Here is a 6,388-nt window from a genome sequence, read left to right on the forward strand (position 1 = left end):
ACTACTGGGACGTGGAAATTCCTTCCTGAAGTTTCTCCTCTTCGAGGGAGGGGCTAGGGGCAGCTTTGGCTTGCTGTGTGGTCTTGCCTTTAGATACATTGGCGTATCTTGAGTTGTGAGTGTGCTTTCATCAAGAACCTGAGAATAAATGCTGTAAGACCTCATGGTGTGAGCCTTATATTTGGGGAAGGGAACTGGTAAGGAGGAATCTATTGTTCTGATGATTTTGAGCAGTGAATTCTCAGCCCCCTCTTCTTCCCCTGAGGAAGGCACTGTTCGCTCCGTCTTACGGATGAGAAATGACTGAGATGCTCAGCGGCCGTCTCCCCTGCACATTGCTGCCACGGAGCGGGGTTCCGGGTGCTGGGGGGGGACCCATGCGCGCAGAGTAGAACTCCACGGGGTCTCAAGGCTGTGACCTTTTAGAATCAGATCACCAGGCCTGTCTGCTGAGGCACCTCTAGGTCAGCACAAACCTCCAGCCTGCCAGCGAGTCATTGAAGAGGCTCACTGTTGGCAGCGTCCAGGAAGTGGCTGCTACATGCAACTCCAGTCAGTATCCAACATCTAGAGCCCTTGAGCACTGTAACTTAGAGGGTCACAGCCAGCCGTTCCTTTGGCTGCTCTGGCTCGCTGGCGGGAGCTGTGTGGGACCTGCTGCTTTGGAACCAGCCCATTTCAGGTCACAGTCCCTCCTGTTGGAGCAGAGCTGCACGCCACAGGGTGCTCTTGGCTGTAGCCTTCTCGGAAGCGGAGCTGCTCAGTGATTGTGACCCGCCAACCACACCCTGTATTCCGACAGAGGGACCCCTTTCTGCCACCTGCAGTCTGCTTAGCCTTTCAGCCTTTGCTCTCCCTCTCCATCCGTCCCTGGTCTTCTTCCCATCCCCCAAACGCCGCTGTGCCTCTGTCCAGGAAGAATGGCCATGCTCCTGCTTCCTGGGATGCCTTCCACACGTGCCCTCCTACTCCCATCCAGTCCCACTGCCCTTCCTGACAGCGGAGCGGGCCATTGACTTCTGAGTGTTGGTGCAGTAGACTGGCAAATGCCTCTACAAAGGTATGGCAATTCTTTCCAACTCTGTTCTTTTCCAGGCCACTTAAAGCCCAGGCTCGTTCCTCCAGAACCATGAGCCAAGGCCCACTTCGTACTGTGTCATGAATGTGCCAGCTGTATTGCACACCTCAGTCTCCGGCATCTCTCCTACTTCCAAGGGATAAGCATCCTGGGCCGTCCTTGGTGGGACTCATTCTATGTACCAATGATTCCGGATCTGCTGGCCTGGCCCAGGACTCCCCCTTCCATCTTGCAGCGTCTCAACCGATTGCTTCCAAATCTACAAACTCTTCCTTTCCAAAGCAGCACCCCTTTTTGTCTTTTGTTTTTTCTTTTAGCTTATTGGTCGTTCCTTGTTTTTTAGGTCCAAGTTTACTCCACAAATTAGGTCCCCATCTGACCATGTTCCTGCACCTGGTGTGGTGACCTTGGTCCCATTTCTTGCAGTGTGTCCTTCCCATTCCGTTTCTTCTGCCCGCATTCCTCTGGGTCCCTGCCTCCTCACCATCTCACCTTGCATTTGGATAAACCTGGACCATTTGGCCCTATCTTTCAGGAATTCTTCTCAGGAACAGTATTCAGGGGCGTTACTGTTTTATAAGCCCATCTGTTCCCTTGGATGGAAAGGGCCCGAGTGTGGCTTCAGCTCCAATTTGAAAGAGGACCTTTGGGCCCTAGTGTCAGGGGTGCCTCTAGTCTTCACCAGTGAGTCTGCCTTTTTCATAACTTAGGGTGTCGTCCTACATGTTTCCTCCCTTCTCGCTGAGACCTGTTGTGTTCCTGGTGCCCCTCTGTTCTGCTCCCACTCAGGCTGTTAGCACGTGCCTCCCTCGAGTCACAAACGTGTAAGGTGTCTAGACCCCGAAGCTGGGTCGCCACCATCGCCGCATGGTCACCAGCTATGGTAGGCCTTTCGCCTCTCTGACCTGCTCTGCTCCCTTTGGCACTGACCACCCTGTTTGGGCCAGGAGAGGTGCCTGCTGCAGAACACGCTGCCCGTGTTCGAGCCCACAGCACGGGGTACACAATCTACAGCAGAGGGCTGGGCATGCACCGGCCGGCGGGTTGCCAGCAATGAACGTTCTGCCTCGAGGTCCTGCACTCCAGTGATGGAGCCGGTGGAGGCCGAGAGATGGGGGCACCCATGCGTCTTCACAGAGGTATCATTAGAGGCATCGACGTGGGAGTTCACCGGAAGTGCACAGCAAGCCGCGAGATCGGAAACGCTCTAATGAAGGAAGTAATCACCTGCTTTGTGCTTTAATTAGTCGCAGCTGTTTGTTTCTGGGCGTGAGTGGGGCTCTTTCTCTTCTCAGAGCCTTGTTTTCCAGAAGGTGTGATCAAGAGAGAACAGTTTAAAGAAAATCGTGCGCTCTCCCCACCAAAAAAAACCTTATGGCTGCCAGGCAGGCAGAAAAACTTCAATCCAAAAGAAAACACGAATAAACACTGGAGCAAATGTAAAATGGATCAAACTCTCCCTCCCCCATACTAGAGGGATGGGAGGAAAATGGTCACTAAACAGCGTGCATTGGAGACCAGGTGTGGCAGTTCAAAGGGACAAACGTGACTTGAACTGTGAAAACTGCCAGCTGATTCCCCCACTGATGTACATTGGACCTGATCTGGTTTGCAGCATTTTCTGTGTTTGGGTTTGTGTTTGTTCATATTAGGGTGTATCTCAGGGGTGTTATGTCCTTGGGGTCACCCACTTGAAGTTGTATGTTTTTCTGTGTTTCAGTGTATGAAACCCAGGATGGCTGAACCTATAGGGACAGCAAGGAGAATGAGGGGGTGGAGGGTGAAGGGGACAATGTCAAGGGAGCCCGAGAAGGAAAAGAATGTTTGGAAACGGATTGTGGGAGCAACTGTACCATGCTGCTTCATGTGATTGAACTATGGAACAATATCTGTATTAACTCCCAGTTAAATAAAGAAATGGAACGAAAGGGAAAACAAATGCTAAAGTGTTAGATCTTTCCCTAACGCTTGGCCTTAGGAGCCCTGGTGGCCCAGTGGTTGTGCTTATGGCTGCCGGGCTGCTGATTGCGGTTCAAACCAGCCAGCTCCGAGGGAGAAAGAAGAGGCTTTCGACTCCAGGAAAGGGCCTCAGCCTCAGAAACCCTGGGGCAGCGCTACCTTGTCCCCCAGAGTCACTGTAGTCAGAATGGACTTGGCGGCAGTGAGTTTGGTTGGCTTTGTTTACATCGGCATTCATCCACTTTCCGGGCACTCTGCCTGAGCGCCAGACTATCACGTCCTTGGCGTATATGAAATGCAGGGTGGGTAAATCTGCCGAGATAGTAACGAGATTAGCAGTGTGTTAGGGCAGTGGCGGGGGAGGTTGGGGGTAAATGAGGAGCTAATAATGAGTATAAGAATGAAGAAAATGTTCTAAAATTGATAGTGGTAGTGATGGTACAACTTTGAATATATTTAAACCATTGCATTGTATGTGAAGTATATCTCAACAAACGGCTTAGATTTTTTTTAAGGGAAATGATTTTAGATGTAGCTACAATAACTCACCCAAGTCTGTTTCAGCCTGTACCCCACCCCTGCCAGGGCGGTAAGGAGAAGCAGGCGAAGGCCAGGTGAGGTGCAAGCACACATCCTGCACCCACCTTGCATTTGGGTTTCCTGCCTTCAAAGCTGGAGGTCAGAGAGATGTGGGGCTGCCAACTGTGCTTTGGAAATAAGTAATTAAGTATTAAATAAGTATTAAAGTCTTTGTTTCTCTTGGTCCCTGGAAATAGAATCCTAGGTGCTGGTTTCGTTCTTTGCTGCAATTCCAGCAGACTTCTTTTGATCACCGCAAGAGAGAAGAAAAAACAAAAAAACCTACTACAATTTCAAATACCCAAAACAAACTCATTTCTGTTGTGCTGTGGAAGCACAGACCTGCGTTTCGGGTGTGAAGGGCAGGTTTAGGAATGTGCTGTCTCCTGGGGCACCAAGGAGCAGATGGTGGGCCAGGTGGGGATGAAAGCACTTTCTGGAGGGGGTAGTAGGAGGTGGCAGTGGGATGGGCCGGGAAAGCCCATGGGTAGAGATGGCAGCCCTGGAAGTCTCAGGCCGGGCCTCTTGCTAGCAAGAGAGAACAACTGGCCGGGCAGCATCTCCATTGCCATCAAGGTGGCTGCCTTTCCAGGCCTGGGTCCTGGCCTCTCCACTCCAGCATGCCAACTGCCCAGTGAGCTTTATCCTCTGATGCCAGCTTTGTGCCCTCCACTCAGGTGTTCCTTTTTTACTACAGGCTCCTACCAGCTGCCCTGCAACTAGTGGGCCCGAGTGCTGGGATCATGTCAAAGGACTGCCCTCTTGACCACTTTATAGATTCTGAGTTAATCGTTCAGAACCAATATTGGTGTGATTTAAATTCCATGAAGACAGGTACTAGGTGTGTCTGGTTAGTTCTAGCCCTGCACAGGCAATAGTCACCACCGTGAGTCTCAAATACTTGTTGAATGAATTGTTCTTGGTTCGTGGAGTTGAAAGTCTTTCAGACTGAGCTCCAGTTCCCAACAAATAACTGAGACACTCAAAAAACAAACTCAAGTTCACTGTGAAGTCTGTTCCGACATAGCAACCCTGGAGGACACGGGAGCTAGAACTGCCCCTGTGGGTTTCTGAAATTAACTCTACAAACTCATGTTACCCTTGCTGGCAGTTTCTAACTGCTGACCTTGATGTTTGCAGCCTTCTCTGTTAGTAGCCCAGCAGATACCCAGGATGCAATGTCAAAGCCCACCTCCAGATTGAGGACCAAAGTGGACCTCAGGTGGGAGGTTCCTGGGGACAAAAGGGGGGCGTTGGTAGTATCTCTGTTTCTTGTCTGTATCCCCACTTCCCTCCTTCAAAGCAGAAAGTGATGGGACTGTGGCTCGAACCTTATCATTTCTTTATAATCTCATTAATTATCCTTTCTAAGAAAAGCTAGTTTATCGTCACTTACTGAGAGACAGGCATCATATTAAATGTTTTACATGTGTTATTTAAATCACAAGAAGGTAGCTTATTATTACAACTCTGCCTTCTACATAAGAAAGCAAAGGCATGGACAAGGCAATGAGAGTGCAGGGTCACCCTCGTAGAACTGGAGATTAATTTCAATCCAGCAGACCAAGCACGATGCCTAAGGGCTACAGCACCAAACTTTGAAGATGGCTGGCTTACTTCCCTAGAAAAGAGACCAGCGACCTGCAGGGAATCGATTGGAGGGGAACACAAGAAGCCATGTGAGACGGGAGAAGTGGGCCAGGGCCAAGAGGAAAGCCGGTGACAGTGATAGACATGGTGCTGTGAGAGATGGGAGTGCACTTCAAGGAGGTTTGGGGTCTCCATTCATCCATTAGCACCCATTTCCTCCGCTTGGGTGTGCTGGATGCTGCCCAGCCCATTCCTGTGACTAGAGGAGCCAGGAAGCCACCCCTCCTTGAACTGTCTGCAAGAGGAAGCCCAGAATAGGGGAGGTTTTGCCTTTCGGAGCACTTGGGCAGTGTCAGGAGGCATTTGTCACAGCTGAGGGCCTGCTGCCAGCCCCTAGTGGGTGAAGACCCCCGGGTGCTGCAAAGCCACTTAAGAGTGCACAGGGCAGGTGACACGACAGAACTAGCCAACCCCAAATGTCTACCATGTCAGGACTGGGGGACGTGGGAAGTGCCCCGGTGACGTAGAGGGTAACAAATCGGACTGCTAACAGCCGGGTCACCCACTCAAAACCACCGGCTGCCCTTCAAGATCAAGATGAGGCTTTCTCCTCCCGTCAAGATATGCCATCTTGGCAACACCCAGAAAGGCAGTTCTGCTCCGCCCTGCAGGGGGCGGGTGTCAGAGTTGATGGGAAGGCAGGTGGAAGGGGCCCTGATGGGGCAGCAATGAAGCACTCGGCTCTCAGCGGAAAGACCAGCAGTTCAGACCCACTAGGCGCTCTGTGGGCGACCTACAGTCTGCTTCGGCGAAGAGGACAGCCGAGGCAGCCCCGCGGGCCTTTGAGGGGCTGAGAGCAGGAATGGACCCGCGGGCACACGGGACAGAAGTAGGACACCACACTTTGACGATCGTGCAGGTGGGATCCGAGAATGACCTTGGGGCAAATGCTTCATTCACAAATGGCATTCCTCGTGCTGGCCGAGTGGGAAGGTGCTTCTTGTCTAACTGATGGGAACATGCCAGGTGCAGGGATGCAGGGTGGGCCATGACCCCCTGGATGAGCGCCAGTCTGGCAACGGGCATACAGTGAACCCTCGTTTATCGCGGTTAATCGGTTCTAGACCCTACTGTGATAAATGAAATTCCGCGAAGTAGGATTCCTTATTTGTAAATCAAATA

The sequence above is a fragment of the Echinops telfairi genome, unplaced genomic scaffold (assembly GCF_000313985.2).
Source record: "Echinops telfairi isolate 266 unplaced genomic scaffold, ASM31398v2 ScPeMD7_7469;HRSCAF=8507_1, whole genome shotgun sequence".
In the NCBI taxonomy this organism is placed as follows: domain Eukaryota; kingdom Metazoa; phylum Chordata; class Mammalia; order Afrosoricida; family Tenrecidae; genus Echinops; species Echinops telfairi.